Raw genomic sequence first — 14390 nt, 5'->3', positions numbered from 1 at the left:
GTGAGGAAACTGGTACACATGGAGCATCACCTTACTATAAAATATATTGTTTATTTCTTGAAATTTACATCCTTTTTCAACACGGAGCGTATATGTGATATGGACCTGTACAGGGTGTCCGAGACGAAACGCCCTGATTTGAAACGTTTGTAATACAACATGTATTCGATACATAAAGAAGAATCATACCACAATGAATACACAATAGTTTGAAGCTTTGTTTGTTCAATCACACTATTTCCACGTGAGTTCCATGAGTGACACGAAGGAATTCTACTCGATACTCGATTTCTTTCGGGGGCCGCGGTGGCTCAGTGGTAGAGCGTTCACCTCTGGTGATCCCAGCCCCCGCCAAGTGAACTTTGTGGTGGACAAACACCGTGTGCGTGGGTTTTCTCGGGGTTCTCCCGTTTCCTCCCACTTTCTTCATTCCACCATTTCATTCATCACTCATCATCACCGTCTCCTTTAGCCTAACCGGCATAACCGTGGGACGTAAAACTTAAAGATTTCATTTCATTTCGATTTCTTTCCAGGTATTCTATAGTAGATGTGGTGTAAATGTCTCAATTGCAGCTCTAATCCTCTCAAGAACCTGTTCCAGACTTGTCACTTTGGTAGTGTACAGTCTGTCCTTAACATATCCCCACAGGAAAAATCCAAGGGAGTAATGTCAAGCGTCCAGGGTGGCCATGGGATTAGACCACCGCTACTAATCACTTTTTGTGGAAATTCGTCACTCGATGCGTTAAAAACTTCCATATGGAAGTGTGGAGGTGTTCCATCTTGCAGAAATAGTAAGTGTGGGTCTCTATGTCTTATTTGAGAGAACACAAAATTAATTAACATATCAAGATATTTGTGACCAGTTATAGTTGTCTCTGCAAAGGAAAAAGGTGGAATAATTTCATCCTCCATTAAGGCACACCAAACGTTGACCTTTGGACTATCTCGTTGATACTCAATGACCTCCCGAGAATATCCACTACCCCAGATTCGCACATTATGTCTCTTGACGTTTCCACTAAGGTGAAGTGTTGCCTCATCGAAAAACATAACCTTCGGCAAAAAAGTTGTTGTTTGAGTCGATGCACTGTACAATGTATTCAACAAACATTACACGTTTAGGTTTATCCTCGGGTTTGATATCATATTGACAATTGAAATTTGTATGCATAAAGCTTTAAGCACTTGCGTAGCAACTTGTGGATAGTTGAGTTTTGGACACCAAGCTCATGTGACGCCATACGAACGGATTTCTTAGGAATTGGTGGTCCAACACCATGCCTCTTAGCAACAGATCCTGTTTCTAGATGCGCTGCTTTCTACGCCTTGATTTTCTTGGCATCGGGAGGGTTTCTGTGGTACTCTGCCTTTGAATGTCTTTGAATTACAATAATGGACCCTAGTTCTGCATACCATCACTTGGTTTGAGACTTTTCATCATTCGTTGCCATTTTTCAGTTGATTTTTTTTTTTTAATTTTTTAAACTTTTATCGGGTTTCAGCACCTGAAATAAAAATGAATAAAAATACAAGTTAACTTGATATAACATTATAAATATAAACTTTCACAATTAATCTACCATCTACCACCCAATAAAATTGTCTGGGTTGTTAATTATGTACAGTATGCAGTATAATTGTTTGAAATTAGGGTGTTTCATCTCAGACACCCAGTATTTTATGGTGAAATTCGAGCCACCATATAATGTGTTAAATGTTTCACCTCAAAAATTGAACACTGACCCAGACTATAACATCAACAGGGAAAGGGGAAGGGTATTCTACCATCATTTGATTCTTCAAAAGTTCTGTCGTATTTCTTTTAACCCAAGAACACTGTTTCTCGTAAGCAAATTCTGTCTCGCGACATTTTAAAGAGATGTTCCAACTGCAGGATGGCTTGTTCAGTCCTCGTCACTCTTCTCTCCCCTTGACAAGGAAGAATTAAAATGTCTCTTGCAGGAGGGAGATATGCTGCTTTCACTAGAAGTGTAAAGCGCCTAGAAAAGTTCCTCGTCGTTCGAAAGAAGCAGAGTACTGGGATATCTTGATGGGGGGTGGTTAAGAAGAGTGAGTAGTGAAGTCTGGAAAACAAAACTTACATATGTACTAGATAAGAGTTAAAATAGTCATAAAAAGTGAAGGGACAGGTAAAAGTGTAAACCAATTTGTATTTAGATGACGAAAATAAGAAACGTTTACAGATGGAAGGTGGCATTTCTGAAGGTGGTAAATTTATTAAGCGTATTAGCTGTTATGACCCAAACTTCGTCCTGCTGTACACTAAAGGTTAAAGTTGTATCCAAATTAAAACTTCTAATTGTTTAAGTTATACTGAGAAAGATCCGTTATCCGGACAGTGGTATATTGCACAAATATACGGAATCCATAAGTTTGCTACGGAAATCTGTACGGAGCATACGTTACCTATATGGTACATAGGTACTGCCCTTTTTCCGCTTAGATGTTACATCATGCCGCTGCAGGATGTCTGACATCTAACAGTCTTCCGTATATTACATACGTCACATATATATTATATACGTCCATTTGTATGTGAGATCCTGACCGCCTAAATACATTTCTTCGTTTCATACGGAAAGTACGTGTAGATAGAACATTTATACGGAAAGTAGTATAAAACACACGTTTTCAGTTATAAGTTTGCTACAGGATGTTAACTGTAGTCATACGTTAAGTCCAAAAACTACAGAATTTACGCATGTAACGTACGCCTTAACGTAAGCCACATACGATTTTTCTCAGTAAACTAATGTTTATTTATTTATTAATTTATTTACTTATTGACTTTATCCATCAACTAATATGTGGCTAGAAAATATTAATTCTCAATTTAAGTATGGTTATGAACCATGTTGTAATAATAAACAGAAGAGCACGTTCAGGGACGTAGTGTTAATTAACGCTATAACGCTAAGCCTATCCAATTATTTACACATCAGTCTGAAATTATGTATTTGGACATTGCTACAATGAGTTTTATTAAAATGGATTTATTTTATAATACGCTGTTTAAACATCAAGCGAGTTGAAGTGAAGCTTCTGCAAGAATGCATTGAAGGCTATAGTCTGTTACCCTTCCGCTTTTCTCATAGATTAGGAGAGTTGGGCGGTGACAATCACTTTCCCGCCACCCTTAGCAGACGAAAACTATCTATGAAATACACAAATTGAACACGATGTAATGATAGCGGACGAATGCCGATGAAGCTGACTAAGGCTAGCCTTTCGGGTGTTCAGGAAGACAAGAGCGACAGTTTACGAAGGCCCTGAGTTCGATTCCCAGCGAAAGGTTATTAGGATTGGATATTAAGTTAAATTATTGAGGTCTTTAGATTTATATTTTTCGTAGACCTCGTATTGAGCATTCCAGTTTAGAGATCGCTATCACTTTGTTCAAAAATAATGAGAGCATTTCTAGAACATGTACATTTTAAACTTCTGATAATCGGCACGTATATGGCATCAGATTTGCTTGATTTGTTCAAGTTTAAGGTCATCTTAAGTTAATATCAGCTGGTCCTGGTCCTGATATGAGCTCATATGATTCAAATTTTAAATTTATGTCTCAAGTAATCTTGATATTTCAGTTTACATTTTCAACAAAATATATTTTAGTTGATGAGTGCAAAATTTTCAGTGAATGTAAAAATTTTAAAAATTAAAAAATTCAAACTTGGCATTTTCTAAAGGAAAGTGTTTCACTCTTAATCGTTAAACTTTATCCCGTTTTCAACTACTCAATTAGCAAAATAAACGGGTTTCGACTATTCGGTAAAACTAACGACTTTAGACTATTAATATAACTTCTGTTAAAATAAAATTTTGTCAACACTCATATATTTAATATAATTTTCAACTCCGAAAATGGTATCCAGAATTTATACATAACAGTATATAATGGGATTCCGGACTTTATAAATTCATTTTGTATAAACGCAATTAACTTGCTTTTTACTTTCGTGCAAAGAAAACGATTCAATCTTCTTTCTGTGAGAAGGTATACGATTTCAAATATTTTGCTAGAATATTTACGGGCGGCCATATTGATGACGTCATAAGTTTCAGTCTATTAGAATGTCACATTTCCCACCCTATATTATTAACTAGGTGACCTAATGACTAAATCTGCTGTGGTGGATAATCTTTAACTCTTATTTAATAATACAAGTGTAACATACCCATAAATTACAGCTGCGAAGCCACCACACCAGGTATAATATAAAATCAAGTAATTATCTTATGTGAAATGACAGAGAAAATATATTGGTATCGTTATATAAATCTACATTTTTTGTAACTACAATGTTCTTAAAATTATTGACAGTTACGGAGCTATTCAAATTTAAAATTAAAAACGAGTATCAAAAATCTTTTTTTTCCAAGTTTGGCTCAATACATCTCAAACATGGTAACATATACAAACACTGCAATTAATTATGTATAATGTGAAGTTAATTTACTTTAGTTTGGGACAAAAACGACGGTTTTAACTCTATTTTGTGAGAAATTACACTTGTTTAAAAATTCTATTGGAAATTTCACGGGCGGCCACGTTGATGACGTCATAACTCTCAATCTCCTGGTTTCCTCCCCCCCTTCTATTGTTTGTGTATATGACCCAAAGAATGAATCTGCAGTGGTGGCCAAACTTTTACACTCACGGCTACTCCCAAACTCAATTTAGCATAGGAATTCATAGCTATTAAGTATGTTTAAACCAAAAATTTTCGAACAAAATTCAAGAGATTTGACCTATCCTTAAGTTTATGAATTGTGAATAAAAGAAGACGTAAAATATTAACCACTGTGACACTCCAGATATTAGCTAGTTTGTAAAATCAACAAACTGAAAACAGATTACTAGCCAGAAAAAAACACGTTTGTGGAGAGCAAAACGAAATGCAAAGATGTCTCAAGACGAGAAATTTCTCATGTCTCGTGAGGAACACTAGTGTAGCCAAATCTTATATTTCAAAGTCTATTTTAGTATTACAAGTACATGAGCCATAGTACAAAAAATATAAATTGAAACATTGATTACGATCATAATGAAAAGCATTTACAAATGTTTAAAGATATACAGAGCGTTCGTGATTTTTACAACTTCTAGATGAAAAGAAATGAAAATTAAACAAAAAAATTAAATATTTCAGCTTAACGTCCCATGATTATATTCTTTAGGATACGGGAGACGATGATTAAAGCAAGTGAATGATGATGGAAGAGTTGGTGGAATGAGAAAGTGGGAGGAATCGGAAGTAGCCCACGTCACGATGTTGTCCACCACAAACTTACTTTTTCTGCGATCGAACAAGGAACCTCATGCACCAGAGGTAAGCGCTCTACCACTGAGCCACTCTGTTTCCCAATTTCTAGATGAAATTAAGCACAAAATATATGGTTATAAATTATGTACACTCATGTCCAAAACGATTGTCGCATATCTATAATTGCCTTTTTGTAACAATATAATATGTTAATGATTTTGCAGGGTGCTTTTAATACTGAAATATGTGTATAATCGGGAAATGTATATATGTGGTAAATTTCATAGGAAAAGAATTATAAATACGAAAATTAGAATGAGTAAAACAAAATATTGCTAAATGAACAAGAAAGTTTTATTTTCGTTTTATTGTTCTTATTTGCTGCTCTTTTGACATGAAATTTGCCACATACATGTCTTTGCCGATTATACACATACTAACATTATAAGAAATACCGGGCGAATTCGTTAACAAATTATATTCCTACAAAAACATATTTATAGACATGCGACAATAATTTTGGACATGAGTGTACATAAATTTACAAAACGAGACGAGGAAAATATTCCAAGAATCGAGACGAGACTTCCACAAATTTTATGAGAGCAACACCGTATTTAGATTTGGATATTTATACTTGTATTTGCGTAATTATCCAGTAATATATTATGATGATGTAATTTCTATCCAAACTGTATGGTTTCAATTTAATTATTTGAGAATTGATATTGATAATACAGAACATGATCATGCTTTGATGTTTATTACTAGGACAGGGACAATGACCATGTTCAATTTGAGAATTGAGATTTGTGTAACCACACGTTAGTTGTGGCAGGGCCGGATAAAAGGAGGGGCTTAGGTGGACCTATAGCCTCGGACCTAGAGGTAGAAAGAGGCCTCCACTCTGATCAAAATTTCAACTGGCTATTTAAAACGTATCATAAAGATACAATCATCATCATAAAATAAAATATGATCAAAAATATTAAACATACTCCCTTATCTTTCCTACTGTACTTTCACAGAAATGTAATATTAGGTGAAATCAGCAGGGGCCACGTATTCTTTTCTGGCCCCGGGCCTTCAGATGAGTTAATCCAGCCCTGGTTTGTGGGCAAAGTAAAAGAAAAAGATCAATTTAAACAATTACAATTGTTAATCAAGGACTATCTTATCCGCTAGTGTACAGCGAAACGAAGGCTTAGAGGAACAACTAGTAATAGTAATAATAATAATAATTCTCAAATTTTAGTCATTTTGACCTAATGTTGACGTCCCGAAAGATGATAAAATTGCTGAAACTCCATTTTACACAGGAATGTTATCAACATTGCCAATAGAAAGAAACAGACAAAAGTTTGCCAGTACCTGTGTACTAAAGAGGTCATACCAGCATCCAATTTTAAAACTAAAGTAACTACTGGAAAAATATCATCACATTTTTCGGCAGCATACGAGAAGCTGCAGCTTCAAGATTGTGAAGCAGTAACGCTAACGATTTAAGTCACATTTCCTCTGGTAGGTCAAATTTAAAACAAGCAAATAAAAATTTTAAGGCTTTGTCCCAGAGAAATAAGATGTTAATGTACCCCTTTAAAAACACACACACGTTATACTTTACATTGTGTTAGTACTTCCATAAATTGTATTTGCTCAAAATCGAAAAAAAAAAGTAAATAAAAAGAAAGATTGATAAATTTGAGAATCCACAAAAATCAAAATCTAATCATTGCGAAATCAATATCATTATCGCAACTGTTCCAGTAAATTTCTTAATTGTAAGAGTTAATTAAAGACAAATTATTATACAGGGTGACTTTTTTAAAACTCACGGATTTCATTTGAGTCTAGAACTTCTAACTGAAGTCCAATTTTCATGCGGTTTGTGGCAAATGATCAAAGAAGAATGGAGATTTATGGAACTATGTTTACTGGTTTAAATTCATCCGGGATAATATCGGCCAAGCCGAGAAAAAAGCAAATATTCACCAGTGTGCCTTACAATTGGAGTGAGGTCGGTGCGGTGTGAAGATTTGAGTTTTCTTTGTTAGATGGCAACCTCGCCAAAGTCAATAAGAAACAACAGTAAACTGGGCCGTTGCATTGGGAATTGTGCTGTACAGTTCTGCGCTACTGTGTGAGTATGATCAGAGCTCAGTGAGAATAGTGTACTCTTTGGAACAACACGAGTTTATCGTTAAAAGTTTTTGGAGCACATAATCTGTTGTTGTTACGCAAAGAGCACTTAGAAACAAATTTGCCTCACGTTCTGTCCTAGACAGGAACATAATATGGCCGCTAATGAATAAATCGAAAAAAAAATAGGACTGCTTCTGAGTGAGACAGGGAAGCATCAAACCCCGCAGGTGAGTATTGTGGAAGATGTCAGTTATCGACTGCTTAGGTTGCCCAAGAAATCTCTCCGTCGTTTGTCGCAAAAAAAAAGTCTGTAGCTATTCGCAATGTGATTTATCTTAACTTGTATTTTCACTAACACTTAATTTGTATTCTGCAATTTCGTTTCAAAAATCAAAAATCTCATTCCAATTGTTAGTTACACTGGTGAATATTTGCTGTTTTTCTTCAGGCGTGGTTGATATTACCCCGGATGGATTTAAATCAGTAAACGTAGTACCATAAATCTCCCATTCTTCCTTGATCATTTGCCACAAACCGCAAGGAAATCTGACTTCAGTTAGAAATTCTAGACCCAAATGAAATCAGTGAGTTAAAAAAAAAATCACCTTGTAGATGTTAGTGCGAACTGCGTAAAATAACTTCTGAAAGACGTAAGGGAGCATATTCCTTTCATACATGCTGTTTTCTTTAAATATACAATTACATTATACATATGTAAAATTTCAAGAAATGAACGTCTTCAAGAACTATGCATTACTTTTAAATGTTTCTCTTTCTTCCTTTTTACAGGCGGAGATACGAAGCTGGAAAATCGTGTAAACGTTCCTTACTGCATGACAAGGTTGACAAATAATTCTGTAGTTGAAGGAAAGTTGGGTGCCTTTAGAACTTCCAAAACACTTCTAGAAATTCTTCTCAGATCTGTGAACCTGTCATCGCAGCTGACAACAAATTCACTTGAAATTGTGTCTTAAAACGCTGGGAGAATTGTACGTACAACCACTTCAAGCTTCCTATTATACCATCTACCCTAGACATATTATGTATTTGTCATAACTTCTGTGCTTGCTTGTTTGGAGCACAAAAATCGAACGTCTTCCACGCAAACCAAACAAAAGATGTACCATCTTGAATAATGCTGTTCTCACAACGTGGGTAGAACACAACACTGAGTAAACAACTGAGTCCGTTCAATTATTCACAAATACAGTCTATTCAATTACTTTTATAGTAAATCATAAATGGGTGATCTTGGTAAGAAGCTTCATCATAGATATATGGTTAATTACGTGCTTGCGGTAGGGAAGATCTGGATTCAATTCTTAGTGGGAGCTCATGGGGTTTTGCTGAGAGAAAATAAGTGGTAACCTAGTCGAGGTTAATGGACAATTTGGTTGCTAGAACCAGTTAATAATTTGCAACAACCCTTCTGAGACAAAAAGGGTTAACTTTGCGAGGTCACCAGTAATCAATCGAATAAGGTTACTGGAAAATGCGTAGAAACAATACCGTGTTTGGTTGTTATTAACCTATAAAATTGGTTACAAGAAGGTAACAAATTCAAGAAGGTTAATTTAATTTAAAATTCTGTGTTGTTGTCAACCGATTTTCACACAAGGTAAATATAGCCCTTCAGAACTTGTTTAGTGGTAACACTGCATTACTAGAAGCACAAAAAACAACATCGCCATTTGCAATTTTAAGAATGAGAAGTCTTAACAACTATGAATACGTCCGAAGGAATAGGGAAACAGTTATTAAAATATGGATTCTACATGAATTAATATAAAAATGCGAAGAAAAGTTTATTTACGGATGTTTATGCATTTTCTGACATTTAAATGAACATAATCTGATGAGCCATGTTTCTAGTGCAAATAATCACACGAGAGGGTAGTACTCCTAATCATGAATTCAAAAAATTCACATACTCAAAATAATAATTTCGTGAGGAATTACAAGAAATATAATACGTTGTATGTTGTTTGGTTAATGTCAAATGTACCGTACAATGCTTTCCTTATAGGAAAAAGTAAAAGTTCCTTTCAAGTTGTAGACTTATGTCTTACGTGAAGAGCTTATTTTTAAATGGGAGCATAGTTTGAATTCGTTAAACACACTTATCCAGCCGGCGCAGTACAGCTTTCGTAACGAGTCTAGACTGTCTTCTTTGCGTATGTGTGGACGCACGGCGATCTGAATTCAGTTTCGGACGTTAGGTTAGGAGAGATCTAGGGTTTTACCCAAGTGGAAGCCTGCTGAAGTACAGTATCATGGTGTATTTTTTGTTCATCATTTCTTACCATTTCGCTTCGCTTTACTCACTTCACTGTTAGCTCAGCAATCTTTCTCATCGTTTTTGGTATCTAGCTATGGATACCGGCCAGGCTTCAGGATCATCAGCTTCCCGGGTATCCATTATATCTACGAAGGTAGAAAAGCGGAAGCCTCGTAGGGGAAAATCTGAAGCTGAAATAAGCCGAGATCGATCTCGCTCACCTATTAGCAGTCCAGTACCGTCATCACAATCGCCACCATACAGATTATCACAGCATCTCTAGTTCAGACGATAAATGTGTCATCATCGATGAGGATTTTCTTCCTCTACCACCTCCGAAGCTACAACCGAAAGTCTATAGTTATCTTCTTCAAAACTACGATCCTAAGTACCGGAATGCGAAACTGCTTCTCCAACAAATTCTGAAATACCGACCACGCTCTGAGATATCTCAAGTAGTAGAGACCGAGAACGGCTTCATCATCAAATCACCATCAGCGAACTTCTTTACCACTGTCCGAGACAAGCATAGCTTTGAAATCTTAGAGAGAAACGCAATCTTATCTCCGCTGACCAGTTATAGGCAGAAACAACGCCCACCTCCACGTCAACCATCTAACATGCCGGTAGTGGTCCGTGGGGTTGATCCATAAATAACGGATGCAGAAATTGAAGACTTCCGAGAGAAAGCCTACTTCTTCAAAAAATGTATCCGTATTCGGAATAATCAGGAACCTACTTACATGGTCCGGATCTTGACCACTTCGCAAGACACGATAAATGATCTGGATAACGGCGTTTTCATCTTCAAAAAGCGACATCGTGTCAAACCTTCACAATCACCAGCACCACATCATCTTAGATGCGAAAGATGCCAGGAATACAACACGCACTCCACTGATCGCTACACTAACCAATTCAAATGCGGTTACTGCACTGGACCTCATCCAAATCACACCTGCACTAATCTTCAACAAGCTCCTACTTGTAATACTTGCCATAAAAGATCCCACCCATCTTACAGTTATAAATGTAAATATCGGCCTACTCCGGAACAGACTAAACCAGAACTCGTAGTACCATTACGTACTCACAATGCCCAGAACCAAACAGTGAATACACCATTGGAACCCAACCAATTTGTTACCCTTCATCAATTATTAGCATTCATCACTTTGACACTTCAGAACGTCCATCCTTTTGTACGACCACTCATGTTACAGCATGTTCAACACGCCTCTCGCAACCTTTCTCATCTCGACTTCCATGCTACCTATAATGGTCCCTACGTCCATTTCCATGCAACTCCACTCACAACTACAGTATAAATCTATCTTCAATATGGCTTTTATCATGGCTCTAATATTCTTATTCCTCAAAATCCGCTCATTTTTTACTCATAAAATTCTGTTTGAGCAGCTTCTACTAGAAGAAAAAGTCAATAATGTTCTTCTAAATGAAACGCATCTCACTCCCAAGCTCACTTGCCGTCTTCCAGGCTATCAAATCCTTCGCCAAGATAGTACCCTACAAGCCTGCCGCAGCAATGGCGGAGTTGCCATAGGTTTCTCACCTCACATACCTTACCGTCTTCACTCTGCTCCGCTCCAAAATCTACCAGAACACGTCATTACTACTCTCTATTATAAAGGCACAAGACCTAAATGGCACAAGACCTAAAAATCATTTCGCGGCACAATCCCTAAACGGCACTAGACCTAAACTTCACAAGTCCTAAACGGCTAAACTTCACAAGACTAGTGCCTATATTTTAGGTCTTATGCCGTTAAGGACTTGTGTCGTTTAGGACTTATGAATGTTATCCTAATGCAGAAGGAATGATATTAGTGTGAAATCCAGTTTTATGGGTCGCTGAAATGAATAGTGACGCTCCAAATAGCGTTTAAGTTTTGCACCATCCCCATCGGCAGAGGATGAGGAGGAGGTGAAAAATAAAATTTCAAAATATATTGATTTTTTTTTGTCGAATTCATATTTTCATGGTCGGCAAAACGTCTGACCCATTCTCAATGACTTTTGAAAGGTAGTTTGTACCAACTTCCAGCTCGGCTTTTTAATCACATCAATTTAATTAAAGTCGTATTTTGTGAGGCATCGGATGTTCCAATATTTATGCCAAAAGTAAATTTTCTTCTGCATTGTTTTCATTAAACTTTCATTAAAATAAATATGAATAAGGGATTCAGATATTTTTTATAAACTTGTTCTTCCCGTGCGAAGAATGAGCATTTCACCTACGGAATATATATAAATATATATAGTGTATTCTCTTGCGGTCGTAAACTATATTGAAAATAAAATATATATCCATCTTTTTGAGTGAACATTTTAAAAAAACAAAGTATGTGAGCAATTTAAATAGAGCACAGAAAAATGACATGCATAAAAAAGAAGTTTCCTATCGAAAAATAACTATTGATCATGTAGAAGCAAGGTAAAATTGAATTACTAATATTTTTGTTACAAAAGGAAGGATTATACATGTCTTTAATTATACATCGTCTATCGCTTTTCACATTTAAGTTCTCTCGCTCAGTCAATGTTAATTCCATATTATGCTCTTCTAGAGTTTATATGTGAATTGTACGAGGAGAATGCGAATACAAATAGCACTGTCGTACACAAACATATCACATTTAAAAGAAAATTCTAATATATATATTAAATTTTTTAGTATTGTACGATTAATTGGTTATCAAATATATTTGTACTCGAAATGTATTTTATTAGATTTCTAATTACTTGCTTATTTGCATTTATTCCAGTCTATTTTCACACCCATCCAAGTGCCAGTGATTCTTGTCGAGTTTTCAAACTGAGAAGTCTTATAAATACTTGTTTTGGAACTAAAGGTTTAATAAAAATGCAAGGTAAGCAATAAACATCAATTTTAACACTAAAGCAATAAATTTGAAATTTATATGTGTAACAAATATTACACTTTTAATTATTTCATCATATCTTCAGGTTATAAAATAAATAAAACACCTGAGACCGAGTTTGGAACTCTCGATCTTCAAGTTTCAGAAGTTCTTTACGAAGATTGTGTGCCTCAACACGCTCGGTTACTGTCTACATATGCATATCTTTATTTATTTATTTATTTATTTATTTACTAGCTGAAATACCTATTCTTCGCATGGGTCAGATAAAATATCTATGGTTACCTGCCTATGCAGGTGGTCCCCGGGCCTGCATACAATGGTAGCTGAATTTGAAAGTCATCGCTAATGGAATTGTCACCATTGATCTCAGCGACTGCGAAAACTATGAATTCGACACTAATATCGGCCATTTTCTACTACTTTCACTTGTCCCGGTAACCCCCCTCCTTCCCGATACTTCCTTGGTTCGAATTTTGAAAAAGAAAATGCTTCATCTTGGTCTGGGGCTTGGACCAAGGTCAGTGATTTATCCAGAATTTTGAACTTAAGGGTGGTGTTCAAAAAGTCTGGGGGTGCAATCTTACATTAAGGTCGTATACTATAATCGTCTTTTTAATTAGCTCTTTTTTACAATCTTTAAAATTCGTTGATGCAACGAATGATTGTATTGGATTTCCTCCCTCAGCCACAGTCAATTAGCGTTTACTTTCTCATGCTTGATGTGACGTCGTTGATCGGTTGTTCTGACGATCACAGCTGTGTAAAGATTGATTTCCATTCAATCTTTCGTTGCATGCTTTGCTTGAAAATTTATCTTGTCGAAAGTAAGTTGCTTTATTATATTGCCACTTAAAAACAAGAATTCAAAATTTTAAAAAAGTCAAAATAACAAGATTTTTAATGGTGTCTTTCCGTTCTGAATAAAGGCCCTCCAGCAGTTTGTAGAAAATATCTTTTCTTTAGGCAGAGCGGGTATTCTCGTTCTGTCTAATCTTTCGCGCGAGGAATTCTGTCCAGGAAGGAATTTCTTCAAGAGAATTTTTCTTTAGTAATTGTAACAGATTCTGTAAGAAGAATAACTATTTCTTTAAATCTTATCATAAATTTTAGATGTTATTCTACTTGTTCTTCTCGGAAAAATGACTAGATACTGTTCTCTTGTTAACAGTGTTATTCACATCTATTTCAGTAAAAATGAATGTGGTTTCAGAAAAAAAAAGCTACCTGCAAAGAAATGGAAAATTAATTGACTCAGTTGGAAGAAAGCCGTTTGACATAGTAACTGAAGCGAAGATAAAACAAACTTACTTCGGTCTACAAACAAAACTTTATTCAGTTTCCCAGTAGTTCACCTCCAACATACTAAGGCTTGTAGTTAGGGGCGGCTTTAGGATTTTAATTTTGGGTAGGCTCGCTTCCTCGCGTATGAATACATATGCACATTTGATTGATTAACGACAATAGGAAATTACTTTTACAGTAGTGGTTGATGCTGTTTGTTAAATCATTATTTACCATTAATATAAGAAGTGGAAAATATATTTACTCTTTATTGTATGTTTTAGTGTTTATATACTTTTCATTTTTTGGGGTAGGTACTTACCTACGCGGCCTACACACTAAAACCGCCACTGCTCGCAGTACGTAAAAGGTGCCACAGTTCACATTCCTAAGACATGTTTGGCCACATATTAAGCAAACAATGCAAAATGATGCATAAGACGACCCTTATCCCCGATTATCTGACCTTTTGATTTGATTGAAACT

Source organism: Thermobia domestica, chromosome 6 (genome assembly GCF_964235325.1).
Source record: "Thermobia domestica chromosome 6, izTheDome1.hap1.1, whole genome shotgun sequence".
Lineage (NCBI taxonomy): Eukaryota > Metazoa > Arthropoda > Insecta > Zygentoma > Lepismatidae > Thermobia > Thermobia domestica.
The sequence above is the reverse complement of the archived record's forward strand: the minus strand, read 5'-3'. Positions refer to the sequence as shown.